The sequence below is a fragment of the Platalea leucorodia genome (assembly GCF_965183815.1).
Source record: "Platalea leucorodia genome assembly, chromosome: 1".
Taxonomy (NCBI): domain Eukaryota; kingdom Metazoa; phylum Chordata; class Aves; order Pelecaniformes; family Threskiornithidae; genus Platalea; species Platalea leucorodia.
In genome coordinates, this window is record NC_138823.1 from 141,408,664 (window position 1) to 141,423,545 (window position 14,882).

The 14,882-nt window shown below is 44.0% G+C and overlaps 1 protein-coding gene across 1 annotated transcript in view; it reads right to left on the reverse strand.

Annotated features, from left to right (window-relative positions):
- The window catches only part of DYNC1I1 (dynein cytoplasmic 1 intermediate chain 1), a gene marked incomplete at its 3' end in the record, with an annotated part of 193,290 nt that extends 180,797 nt beyond the window's left edge, over positions 1 to 12,493 (reverse strand). The window contains exon 1 of the mRNA XM_082327082.1: positions 12,394 to 12,493. The remainder of the gene's footprint in view (positions 1 to 12,393) is intronic.
- Positions 12,494 to 14,882: the final 2,389 nt, after the last annotated feature.

Genomic DNA, 14,882 nt, shown 5'->3' on the forward strand with positions numbered 1-14,882 from the left:
AAGCAAGCCCCAAAACCACCAGTTCCTCTCCAATGATGATAAAGGGCCCTGGATGATCAGTTAAGTTCTAGAAATCTCCATTGTAAAGGTCTCAGACTGGGTGAGAAGAATCCTGTCCTTAATATGCTCCCAGCAGTTTCTTTTACCTTGTCAGTGTATGAAACGAGATCTTTGAAAGACCATTTACATTTGTCTTAAAATAATAATGGTGTCTGCACAAACTTCTCTGCTGTACAGAACATACACAGAACTACTCCGCTAAGCTTATCACAAGGTAGTAACATCGCATGACCATTTCGTTAGTGGCAGCGGTAAGCACATAAGCATGGAAGGTGCAAACAACAGCGTTTTACTGGACTAAAAGCCATGCAAGTACTTTTACAGGTACAAGCCAATAGACTTATTACAGTTTTATAATAAGCTGCAAGGTCTTTATCAATGATCAATATATGAGCAGATATTTTTTCAAACCATTTATATGAGTGCTTAACAGCAGAAACAGCCACAGGCATCTAAAAAGGTTGACTACAATTGCAGAACTAATAAACTGATACTTGCCAAACTAATAAAACCACAGAGTTACAGAGGTACAAAGAGTGGCAACACATGTATGTAGCTTGGACCAAATATAAGGAAAAATAAGCATGAAGTGCTCAATGTATAATGAATAAAATAAAAACAAAGACAAAGAAAATGACGATAGTGCACACTTTTTATAAGCAGAAAAAGAAAATAAGATGTAACATCTCCCTCCTCTCAAGGCCTGTTCTTTATATCTCCTACAACAGCATCTTGTCTGTATGCTGTCATCGAGCTCATCTAAAAAGAAACCTAAGTTTTCAAATCTGGTAGGAGATAAAAAAGCCTACAGATTTTATTGTTTTTCGGTGTTTGGGGGATTTTTACATGCTGTTTATTCAGTAGGCTGCACTAGAGTAGGACTATATTCACCACTTCATGAGCCTCAGTGTCTTTCCCGTTTTGTGACTTCTATGTTGTCCTCTTCATTATTATCTCCATTGCAATTACCAAAGGGGTTCATTAAATGCTGTTACATATGGCATTAGTCATCCTATATAACTAATTATAAATAATTGATTCATTAATATACTTTTCTAAAATAAATAGGCAGCATCTAGTACTTGTAGATGCTGTACATGTATTATTCATATGCCTTCATAAAGAGCTAGTTACTCCTGAGCCCAAAACTGCAAAATGTCTTTAGTTTGAAGGCAAAGGAAGTTGCACAATAAAATAGATTACTCAGTGATTTTGGGTTTTAAAGAATGAGTTTATAGAGTGGGAGTACTATTACTATTGAAACTATTACATATGGAGTTTTCTACTGGAAAAAATGATTCATTTCTATTATGTACCATGTCTCTATTTTGTACAGACTAACACATTTCCTACAGTTAGAAGTATTATACATTTTTACAACAGAAAGCATTCCCATGGGATCTACCTATGGCTTTTACAAGTATAAAGTGTGCATGCATAGTATGAAATTGTACAAAGCGGATAAACATCTTTGGTCTGCAAGAAAACAGAGGGAGCTGTTACCCTAGCATAAATGCATTCTCATCCATTCATTTGAAAATAATGTTTGAAACACACTTCAAATGGGCCAGAGGGGCTAGAATCATCATCATCTTGACAGCAATTTTTAAGTAAACATGTGAGTACCTCTTTTCATCATGCATCAGAATTTGTACTTGACTTCAGTCAAATAACATAAATACTTTTGCTAAGTAGGCATATCACTGTTTACAAGACCACAACAATGGGCAAATATTTGCAGCTGCAAAAACTTAGCATTTGCAGTATTTTAAGGAATCTCCTGTGTGATGAATTCAGGGAAACACTAAGTAAAATTGGAGACACTAAGTATTTTTTTCTACATAACCTTGAGGCAAAACTGTCAGGCTTTTTACACTGCATCTGGGTATTTATCTATAAATAAAAATGGTTGTTAAGTGTTAGATTTCAGGGAATGTACCATTTTTATCCTTCAGCTTCTGAACATTTCTAGCAGATGGGCAAAGGTCTTGTACTTTGTTCTGTAAAGGCTTACAAATCACAGCATCCAGAGATTTGGTTCTGTGCTGCCTCCTGGTTGCTATGCAACAGGTCAGTGCATCTCTAGCCTATTTATTTTGAGGCTGACAGGGTGTAAGGTATGTACCCACAACTGCTCAGTTATACTCCCTTTATAATCTCTTACCATTTAATCTTCTCACTCTTGTTTTTCCATAATGGCCCTTCTACAAAATGAACTCAGTTACAGCAGAATTATAGGGTCCCTACAAAGCAGCACATAAGCAAAGCTCTACTATTGCCCATTCATCCAGCACCAGGTGTAGTGGCAATGAAGCATCACCTGCTCATCATCCCATTCTCTCATGCCCCCTTAGCCTCTTAAATTTACCATGACCTTTTCAATTCCAACAAGCATAGTTCCATGGAAGAGCCATCAAGGTTGAAGAGAACAAGCTGCTGGCAACAACTTGCTGGAGATAAGTAAAAAACAGACAACATTCCAGCTAGGATTAGAATGAATTTAAGTACTACATACTAACAGGTTGCTCTAGCAAAGCTGCTGCACATCTCCCACCAAATATCCTCCCTTTATATTGAGTTCCCAGAACTGACTGCATGTATGACCTCAAAGAAAACTAGATTTTAAATAGGTCTTTTCAAGTGTCTTCGAGTTTTCCTCAATAAGCATTAATGAGCACAGTTATAACTGCATAGTGATCTCAGACATGGTGCTGGGAGATGATCCTCAATGATGCAGCCAATACTGATTTGAACCTCCTCAGGATCTGACTCAGCAGTCGTGCCCCAGTTATGAAGAGCGGATGTTTTTAACAAAACAACCAATTGCACGCCTGACAACATTTTGATCTTGTAGAATACATGATTTCTAGGTATTCTTGGTCAGTTCCCTCTCTATCAGCTTCTGGTTTTGTTATCTTTTACTCTTTGGCTGCAGTAAAACACAGAGCTCCATATGTGGCTCTGCATATGGCTGGGAACGGACTTAACCACCATTCGGAATCTCTGTGACTCTACATTCCCCACACATTAACTGGTCTTACTAGTTGTTCTATGTTATCTTCTGTGAATTTCCCAGCTTGCTTCAGAAAGGAACTGCAGGACCTCGCAGGATAGTTTTAAAAAGTTTTCTGACATTCAAAGAGAACCAAATGCAAGCTACAAATTGGTAAGATTTTAGAGATGGATAACGTGAGAGAGATGACAGAATCTAATCCTCAAGCTGCAGGTCACTTACTTACCTAGAAAAAAAAGAGCCCTGTATTTCATGTTTCTGATTTCAATTTCTTTTATATGTACTTCTTATATAATGCTCAGATTTCAATGATATCTGCTGCTATCATTGATACCACCACTTCTTCAAAACCTATATAAAATATCTGGTTCATCATAACAGTGCCAAAGTGCCTCCCAGGAGTATATTTAATGACTTACTAAGACCTAACGTAGAATTTCACTTCAAGATGTCTGCTAGTCTCTCCTGAAGTGGAACAAAGACTCATTTTCTCCATCCTGCAAACATTTCAGACATTAAAACATGTACTTCCACTTCTTATGGGGGGTAAACCTGACCCTTCCGACTTTTCCACCCTCCTCCTGAGATAACCCTAGTGGTATATGGTCAGCAAACTGATACTTAAAGCCATTCACCCAAACATGAAAAATGCATGCTCTAGTGTCTGCTTCTTAACCCAGTTATGACAACTGCCAGACAGACATCAAAGAACAAGTTATGCTGCCAACGTACAGGTTTTGCTGGAAGGCTTACCCAGATATCGTTTCTTTCTTAAAACAAAAATATGCTTTGCTTTGTGGCTGATGTTTGCAAGGATGTAATTAGGCTAAAAATATTACACATCAATTTCATCTCTTAAGTCAATACACCTAAAGATTTAGAAAGTAGGGAAGAGCCGTGGCTGTAAAAAATACACAGAATATCTCATATGAGTTCTCTAATTTTTAAGGAAGCAAAGTGGAAGAAACAACACTACATTCCCCTCGTACTTCCCAGGGCTGCTTTGGCTGTAGTAATAAAGCAACATGAATGATCAGAGCTTGCCTTAGCCAATCATCCCTGGTGATCCACATAAGTGGACAAAGATATGCTAAGATAAAAAGGCAAGATGATACATGCAGATGTCTAACAGCATAATTTAAAGGGCATATAAAGAACTGCAAAGAATTTGAATATGAGAAAGGACTGAGAATCAAGAAGCCTATGTCTTCTACTTATCTTCTCTGTGGTTAGAGTATTCCACTCAAATGCGAGAAACATGTTTTTTGGGGGGGTGGTTGGTCTGTTTGTGTTTTGGTTTGGTTTTGGGGCGGTTTGTTTTTTTTTTGTCTTGAGAGGACTGAAACCCGCCTCCCTAGGGTGACTGTTGGCTAATGGGTGAGAAAGACTAGAGGAACGGAGATTGCATTCTTAACCATTGAAGCTATTTTCTATTCTTTTCTTTTCAGCAAAGATTCATTGGACCAGAAGAAGCAGATGCAAGAGAGCGAACATTAGTCCCTAACTGAGGCCCCTGGGTTCTAGTCTTTGATTCAGGGTTAGTTTATATTATATGCAATGACTGTTTAGTTTAAAATACAATGCTATATTTAGTATCTGGAGCCCAAGATTCCTCTTTCTCACTGGGTGCTTGAAGCAAAGCGCTAAAGAGTCCTTTCTCTTTTTCCCACATGTTCTATCACACCCAAAGAATCTTTAATACTTTAGACTTACGAGTAGCAGCTTCAGTGGGAAAGACTGGGAGGCTGCCTACTGCAGAGTAGCTTGTGGAGTAGAGCATGGGTGAAGGCAAAAATCTCTTTAAGCAAAAGCAAAAATTACCTGAGAGTCCTTTATCTTAAATGAGTCCCATTAAAACCAGGGTGCACTAAAAGAGGGAGCACATGCCATCAGCTGCAGCTTGGCATGGAGCACACAGTCTGACAGATGGGCTCATGAAATACAAACTAGATGAAGCAGCCCAGAAGAGACAGACAGCGGGCACCCAGGCAGTAGAGTCTGGGGGCTCAAGGGTAAGAACATACCCAGAAGCAGAACTCTAAAGTGAAAAAGGAGGTTTTTAGAGACTTCATGTGCTTTGAGAGCTAGGGGACAGCCAAGCAGCGATTTTTGAGGATTGCAATCTGGGATTCTGTTTCTACACCATTTTGTTGGTCTAGATTTACCTGAGCTTCCTAGGCATCATAAGAAATTCAAGTCTGGGGAATTCAGGTGTGTATCCCAGGTTCAAGATGTGGGCATCCTCTGCACCTTCATCACAGCTTCCTACCAAGGCAAGGCTGGCTGCACACGAACTCTTCTCTCCCACGCACACACGTACCTCTCAAGTGCCCTGGTTTCCACAGAGAAGAAACTCTGGCAGATGGACTGACTGAGAGCAGAAGCAAACAAGTCCCCAGGCTGAATGGGGCATCTCTGGAGTGCACTGCAGGACCCCTCCAGAAGCAAGTCTCAGTGCACAACCCTCAGCTCCAGAATTTGAGCCCAGGCCACTAGTTAGATGCCACCAGTTCTCTTCAAATGAGGAACCCAATGCTATAGACATTTTTGGAAAATAAATCAACTTTTACTAGTGGTTCTCAAAATATGGGACCACTGGTGGTCCACAAGGCAATCAGAAATGGTCCGTGTCTGGTTTCCAGACACATTAAACTGTAAAACGTATGGGCTTATTGGTTCCAACAGAAAGTCTTGAGGATTAAGAGGGGAACGTAGTTTAAAAAGTCTACAAATTATTGCAATACCACAAGAGAGAATTCAGGCGTGAGTAATACAGTCAGTCCTTTAGCAAAAAGGCACAACAGTCTTATTGCTTTATAGATACATACAGTATTTTAAGAAAAATAATACAAAAAATGGGAGGCCACTGACTTTAATTATACTTATGCCTAATTCTTCACTGAGTTTAGTGAGATCAGAAACATTCTTGGGAAGAACTTGTAATTAAAGAATTAAACCTTAAGCTGTTTCATTAGAAATTTACTGAGACAACACCGAGGAGACATGATCTTCATTTAAATACTTTAAAATCAATACTAGTATTGACTAATACTAATACTGCATTATATTACAATTTTGTTTGAAAAGACTCATATGTTTGTATGTCAATGTGGCTGTCTATAGTTTTTTATTTCCCTGTCCTCTGATTCATTGATACATGAACAATAAAAACCGATACATGTTATGTACATAAAGGAAGGGCTGCTGTAAAAGGTGTGGAGAACATCTGTGTTTTCCATCTTAGCCCCTTCCAGAGAATATAATTTACTGTCATCTTTTGAGTTCTAGGCTTTAAACATATGGGAAAAACCTAAAGCTCTCTAATTTATAATTATCAGAGAAAAATAGTGCTGAATTTGCACAGGGTGGTTTTAGTATATTTGAAGAGGCCCATAAAGGCTGAAAAACTAGGCTTTCCTCTGTTTTCTTGCTATTAATCAACTTTCTGTGAAAAAGAAAATATTGTGGGAAATAATGGGACAGTTTTCCCACGGGCTCTTTCAGTACAAACAGAGAATGGCATCACTGTTTTTTTGTCTCCAGTACAATACCCTCCTATCCCATCAGCACAATTTTTTTGTATGATTATTACTACTATGGAGATAGTGAAAGGCAGGAATACGACATTCACAGGCTTTGCCAAGTGCAGCAGATTACGTACATGAATAGCTAACTGCACACTAGGGGGTATGATTTAGGTCAAATTTCTTGTTTCATTCCAAAAGGTTATAGATTTGTAAGCCATTCATTGTTTACCGCACCACACAGCTTACACCCATACATATATATAACATGAATTATCTTTTCTCTGTTTTCTCCAGAAGTAATTTGTGTTCCTAGGCAATGAAGACTGGCAGAAGTTGATAATCTGTAACAAACTGCTATGAGTGTGTAACAAAGCTCTATGAGCAGTCAGAGCTAAAAAAGGACAAAGAAAATAAGAATTCATTTGGGGCAAATTGAGATCTGAAATTCTTCAAGATTATGATAAAAACCACTTTCTGGTTCAGCAGCTGCTCAAAATGTAACTAGAAACAAACTGATGAAAAAAAACGATGTCATACAACTTTGAATAGCGTGATTAATGAAAATGGTGATTATTTTATATTACTTAAAGAGAAGACAAACATGTATTATGAAGCAAGTCACGAGTTTAGATAGTCCCCCGACTTTGTTTGTGCTGTGAGAATCAGAGAAAAAATTCTTTTAAATGCTCAGTCAGTGGAAGCATTCTTAAACCAGCACAGACAGGTTCAAATACAAGGAACCATATTAGATGGCAGTCTGGGTTTGTGAGGTTTTTTTTGGTGGTTGTTGTGTTTTTTTTTTTTTTTCTGTGACCCTGTTTTGTTAAATATTTTAATTTCTGAAAAAATACAATAGCAATCATTTGAAATGTCTTTGCCCCAATTACCAAGTGACCTGGTAACCACTCTGATCCTAACAGTGGTGGCCTAGTGTGCAAAACACGAAACAAGGGCATGCCTTGAATAGTATGGATTTAATACCACTGTCTATGCACTTTAAAAGCTAAGATCTGTGTTAATGGATAGAGAATGGAAGGGCTAAACAGTTTAAAGCAAGATATCCATATTTTCCCTGCATGTGGTCTAGGACCTACAGTGATTAACTTTCAATACTAACATAGCATAGTTTGGGGGCTAGCTTTTTCTGCCAAATTCAGCCTAAAAATATTAGAATCAAGCCTTAGAAAAGGCTTGGAGATATTGATATAAATAGATAAACAATATATCCTCCATTATACTTACTTATATTTAATCGTACTAGGCAGTTTTGTGTCTTTGCCTTATTATAACTCCCCATTGTTTGAACACAAAATGAATAACTGAGGAGCAGGATTTGGTATTGCTTGTACCACACCACAGATGGAGGGAGAAAAGAACAAGGAACTAAAACCAGTTCTATCCCAGGGAGAGAAGACAAAAGGGAAGGGAAGACCCATGAGGAAGGAACATAGCGTTAAGGCTACTATTGAGGAAGAGAGAAAAGGATAACAGAGAGTGACAGCAAGAAGGAAAGGAAATGTGAAGAGAAGAAGATCTCACTGGAAACAAAAAGCTGTGTCCTTAAAAGATTCCCTCTGTAATTGTTTTCTGCTGAGTGGCAGTAAATGAGCCCTCTTCCTCTGCCGAATTACTCATTAATTATTCTAGGCCAAGCAGGGACAGTCAGCCAGCACCTGGGGAATACACAGGGTAGAACTGCACTGGTCCAGGAGGGCTCCGGGCAGGTTTGTTCCTCAGGTTGATGTAACCTGTCTCTCCAGGTCAGTCAAGCTGATCCACATGCACGGGAGCAGTGTTAAATATGAAAATGGGATAACATATACTTTTATTCTAAGATTAACAGCCAAGAATCACATCCGAGCGGCGATTGTTCATTAGGTAACACCGGTATCTGCACACAGGTCAAAGCGGCAGTTACACAGGACATCATTCAAAGTCTGTTAAGTCAGCGCAAAGATTCCCATTGGCTTCAGTAAGGTTTGCAGATGTCTTATGGCTTTCAAACAATGTACATAGCTGACTCCTGCCATCACCACCAGAGAAGTCACAGAGAAACTCCTATTACTGTCAGCAGTGGTAGGGATGGGTCCTCTGCCCTTAAAACTTCAGCATGGAGTTACGGTGTGCTGCCCACAAAACGCTTCCAGAACTGTCCTTCCTGCTCCATGCCTTCTGCTCCTGCAGTGCACTCCTGGACACTCACCAAAACGCTTTTGCCTCAAAAGGGAAAACAAAAAGTGCTGAAGAAGCACAGTAAAAAAAAAAGAGGGGGTATAGTTTTAAGCTCAGGAGATGGGACATCATAGCTCTCAGATGATCAGAGGTGTCTTGTCTTTATTGAGATCTAGCAGCTCCCACATCAGTCTGCTTCACAGCTTCCTGCAGCTCCTGCCATCTGCCTGGAAGTAGCCATTTCCCAGGAAAGCTGGCAAGATGATACTTCACCTAAATGAACAGTATTGGGGGAGCAAGCTCATGTATCCTGTATACTGCCTTATTTTGAGTGCTTGCAGATGGCCAAGTGAACAACAGCTCCCAATGTCATGTCTGACTAAAAGGAGCTATCATGGTTTTAGATGGATAATTACCAAGTAGCAAAAGGGACATATTGTGTCTATCTGAGATTTAGACTGAGCCAGGGTCTCAGGCTGCCACTGCAGCTTTTCAGACACTTTTTTTCAGATTTTTCAAATTTTCTGGTTTTTAAGGAGTATCATTCCTGCATTACCATTTCTGCCTGCTTGTATAGGTCAGCTGAGTGGAAGACCATTCGATCCCTCATCTGGAAAGCAAGCCCCCTTATGGGCACATAAATGTGTATTCACCTGTATAACTTGTGTTACTCAGATGAGCTAAAATAAGCTGCACTGGCAAAAGCACAGTTTTACTAATACAAAATGCATCTGTACTAAGGGCACTTTGCCAGCATACTCCATCAGTATTCCTGCCGGAAAATGTCCCTTTTACACACAGACTACGTCTATGGTCATTAGGGTTTGTTGCATTTACGGTTTTTAAAATAAAAATATGAAAATATCAGATGAGTATTGCACTGAGGTCATGATGCCTGGCTACGGCTGCAGAAAGTCTGAGACCATACCTCTGCAGACATGAATTTCCCCATGCACCTCAGTGGATATTTCAGTGTTAGCTCCCTTGGACTTCCCTGAAAATTAAAGCCCATGGGTAGGACAGGGAGGATCTTTCTGTTAACATCCCACCACCACCTCCAAGTAGCGGCTCCTTTTGGCACTAGGCATCAGTGACTCTGAAAGATTCCTAGTTACTACTTCTGGTTTTGGTCAAACCAAGCAAAGGAACTCAACAGGGCACTCGAGGCATAAGACTAGTTAATAAGCCTGAGTAGTCCTAGGGAGAGACCATGAACATATTTTAAACCCCTGTGAGAAGTCAAGTTTGAGGAGCTGAAAGATCCCACATGATTACCTGAATCATTAGCAGGACCTGGTGAAGCTCTGAAAAACAGCAATGCCTTCCTATACCTTCATGTTTTTCTATTTTGCTCCCTTGTCTTTTTCCCTCCCAGCCCATTTCACCTCATTGTCCAGTATCCTGCAATGGTGAGACCTCTACCACAACCCATCACGTCCAGCTCTATCTAGCATTCCCTCTCTCTCTTCTTGCAGACTGGAAACTGATGGCAGCAAGGAATGATTCTTGAAACCTGTCTTACAAAAGAAAAGGAGATCAAGACACTTGATCTGTGAATTTATTTGAAAATAAAGCAGGTAAGTTCTTGCCGCATCATTTAGAGTACCTGCACTGAAGGCAGCTGCTAAAGCAAGGCTTTTATCTATGAGAGACGACATAACAGGAACCAGGAACCTGAAGCTGGAAAAACACAAACTGGAAAACAAACAAATGCCTTTCAATAATGAAAAAAATAGCCACTGAAAGGCATCACAAAGGAGGGCAGCTCACTGCCCTTCCTCCTATAGAAAGAGCTGGAAGGTCAGCTTCTTAATTTAAGATCTGCAGGGTACAAAAGAGTATTTGCCTGACTATTCTTTGAGTAGTCAGATTTCCAAATTCTCAATAATCACTGCATGCGTAGGGTGTGGTTTACTGCTGCTCCTTTAAAGATGCCTCTCTTAAACTGTGGATAAGGCAGCCCTGCAGTTAATGCATTTTTAGAATAGACTAATTTGAGGCAGAGGTGTTTAGAGCTAGGAGAAATCTAGCTACTCCAACTCTAAACAATCTCTTGGACCTCCACATACCTGGCCCTCAGAAGTGTTTCACATATCAAGGAAGAGGATAGCACGTCCCCATCCTCAAAATAGTCTGTGAATACAGAAGAAGATGCAGAAAGGGCAACGCATTTTGTATTTACATGGACTATAAATGGTTCTGGGAAAACAAAATGAAGCAGATGATGGTTATCAGAGTGAACACTCCCAGGGGCAAAGACCTGGGTGCAGCCCCAAGGTTTGTGTTGAGGAAACCCATTGTTGCAGAGAAATGCAGAAATTATAGAAGGAATTTTATCCACCTTCACTAAGTGTGGAGACAGTTACTAGAGATGTCCTCTCAAACGGAAAGAAAGTAAAAAGAGGAAATTAAAAGAATCAGAAAAGAAAACATATAACTTCTTCCCATTAACTTAGCAAGAACTAATGAGGCACTTCAGCAAAGCACATTGGTAGTAACAGAAATGAAATTCCTTGGTGGCTCTGATAATACCAACTATCAGGAGACAGATGGTCCTGGGACTTGGATTTCCATTCTGAAACAGGTTTTGCAGCACTGTGCTTCATGATATTTAGAGCCATTTCAGAGGTGCCTTAATGTCCTCATGCAGAAGCGAAGAGCTGACAAAAGCCTGTATGTCAGGATAAATTACCAGGTGCAAGTGCCAAAGCCACGTGCCAACTTCACGTCAGGTCTTTCCATCTCATCCCCCCTGTAATAGCAGGTTTGATTGCTTGGCCTGCTGAGAATCCCTATTTTATATGTATTTATAGTTGAAATTTGTACTTTCTGTCAATGCCAATATTGACAGACAAACATACTTTGTTCCGGTCAGTAAGACAGGGGCTTTGTCTAGGAAATATCTAGGGGCCTTATGCTCTCTGCTGACCCGGGGGATTCCCGGGGCGACATAACCATAATGACATACTTCTGAAAACGTATTTCAATGGACTATTAGTGAAAAAGGCCTCTCATTGATTCCCTTCTCCTCTCACCCTTTTGGGGAATTACCTTAGGAATGGGAAAAGATCTAATCCTCTGTCTGCTGCCGTCGTGGACTTGACTAAACCCGCTGTTGCTCACGCTGTGCAAAGAATTAAAGACGGGAAACTTTTTCCCACCCCCCTTTGCTTTAAGCTGAGAGACAAACCGGGGAGCCTGCGGCAGCCCCTCGCGGCGGAGCGGGACGGCGAAGGGGCCCTGCCGCTGCCGGGGCCGGTGCGGGAGGAGCCCCAGGGACCGGAGCAGGTGCCGCCGAGGCCGGCGGGGCTCACCGCCGCCCTCCCCGCCCGCTCCCTCCCCGGAGACGAGCCGCCGGGGCGGAGAAGCCCACCTCCCGGCGAGGGCCGGCCGGCTCCTGCGGGGCAGCCGGGGATGCCCGCTGACCCAGCCCGGGCCGGCTGCCCGCGGAGCGCCTCCGGCGGCCGCGCCGAGGCTCGGCGGCCGCTGCGCATCCCCGGGCGCGGCCCCCCGCCCGGCTCCTCCGCCGCCAACGCCGGGCCCCCAAGGGGAGCCCCCGCTCGCCCCCTGCGCCGCGGCCCGGCCCCGGCCCGGCCCCGCCGCCCCCCGCGGGTGCCTCACCTCCGCCGGCGCCCGGGCGATGCGGAGAGGCTCCCGGCGCCGCGCAGCCCTCACCGAGCCCCCGCCGCCGGGGGAGCGAGGGACGCCCCGCTGCCCGAACGGCTGCTGCCCGCGGCGCTGCGCCCTGCCGTGCCGTGCCGTGCCCTGCCGTGCCGCGCCGCGCCGCGCCGCGCCGCCCGCCGCTGCAGCAGGACCGCCGCCGGCGGCTGAATGTGCTGTCTCACGCTGGACAGGCTCCTCCCGAGAGCTGCTGCTGCTGCCTTCCTCCTCCTCCTCCTCCTCCTCCTCCGCCCGCGCGGCCCCGGCAGCGGCACCCCCGCCGCCCGCCAGCCCCGCAGCGCCCGGCAGGGCCGGGGGGGGGGGCGCGGGGCAGGTGGCCGCGGCGGGGCCTCCCCGGGGGGACTGGGGGCGACGCCCCCCTGGGGCTCCGCCGGGCCCGGACCCCTGCGCCTGCTCCCCCCCCAGCATCTCCGGCCTGAAGTGGGCCCCCCCGGCTGCTCCGAGGTCCCCTCGCTGTCACCCCCGGGTGTCACCCCCACATTGGCAGAGGTGTCCCCCCTGCAGCAGCCTAGGCGGCAGCTGCACGGCAGCCTGGCTGTCAGCCCAGCAACGGCTTCGCCACCAGCCCCACAGCAGCCCGGCCATCACCCACCACCACCTCCGCAGCGTCCTTGCCACCATCCCCATGGCAGCAGCCATCAGCCCCACAATGGCTTAGCCATCACCCTCAAAGCTGCCTAGATATCCCCCCCATGCCAGCCTCACCATCACCCGTACAGCAGCATCACCATCACCCTCACTGAAGCCTCACCATCAGCCCCACAGCAGCCTGGCCAACAGCCCTACAATGGCCTGGCCATCAACCCCATAGCAGCCTGGTCAACTGTCGTGAGGGCAGGAGGCTCGTGCCGAGGCCCTGTCCCTTTGGGGAAGAAGGGGGAGAGCTCCAGGGCAGGTGAATGACACCCAGCTTTCATGGTTAGATGAGGGCAAGGCTGCCCAAAGGCAGAGGTTTTCTTTTGTCCCTGTTTCCTCACACCACTCCTGTGGGGACAGGTACCAGAGAGGAGGGCTGGAGTCCTTCTAGCAGCACATACTGCTCCTCTCCTCACACCGACACGTCCATCTCCTGGGGGAGAGCAGCCAAGCAGAGCTGTTGGAGGCAGTCCATGTCCCTGCAGATAACATCCCCCTCTGGCAGATAACCCAGCTTCCCTCTCCCTCTTATTGCACACAGGTGTGTTGCCCCACACAGGAGGAAAACGCGCACCCTTTGGTACTAGGGTTTGTTCTTTAAAAATGTGATGTCCTGGACACATGACTCACTGTTCTCCAGCCCTCTGGTCTGAGAGAGCAGGAAAGGTACCCTTCCGAAACCTGTCCCTGGAGCCATGTTTGGTTTGTTTTGGTGGGAAGCACCAACTGCAGCCGCTGTCATTCCAGGTCCAGGGCCTGTCCTGGGAAGAGTGAGGTATACCCAGACCACTGAAAAGCCATCAAGGATTCATATCACCTCCAGTTCCCGCCAGACCCAGCAGGACTACACCTGGCCAGGAGACAAAGAACACTGAGGAGGAACAAGGGCATCCATTGCGGGTGAGGACACAGTGACGAAATAACGGTTTCTCAATTTAATTGGAGCTGAAGCAGGAAAGATTCATATGTTGCTCTCCTGTAAGAGTCCTTAAAGAGCAACATCTTCTGCTTGTGCAGGCTGGAGCACGTGGAAAAGAGCCCGTGGTTTTAAATGCACAATTTGGAAAGTTTTCAGTTTGGGGCACTCAGTTTGCAACTCTTTATTAAAATAAGGCCCTTTCAAAATCAGACACTCAGAATTAAGCTTCAGAAACTGCTCTTTGCTTTTGGAAGTATTGGCCTTAGTCTCAGCTTTAGCATAAATCCCGCAGGGTTTGTTTAGGCTTCGCTGGATTGTGCATCATTTGCAAATTCCCTGCAAACTCAGCGGATTCCTTTAAATTGTTCCTGACCTAAGGGGTCATTTAGTATTCCTGAATCGACAGATCAGACTGGTTCTCCACGGTGTCCGATGAGGTTCTGCTATTGTTAACATGCTATCATATCCATATAACCATGATGCCGTGGTATCATATACGTGCAACATGATATCATAGACTCTATCATGCCATCACATTGTATGATGATATCAGGCACACTGATATATGCCATAAATAAGTCTTCAAAGCTTACTAAGTCCTACATTTTTTGTTACAAAATAATGGTATTTTATGTTCTACCAATAACTCACATAGGACGTTTTTAAAAAAAATACTGTAAACCCCAGTTCAATGGGACACAATTTTTATATTTATTATATTCACATTTGCTAGAGGTGATCCGCTCTTTTTAAAGTAAAAAAATAAAGCACAAAAATGGAAATGTCAAGGAAAAACTGTAAAAAACCTCTCATGAAACATAATGACAGATCTGGTAAAAATTATTGAATACTGTGGAATCCTATGCAGAAGAGT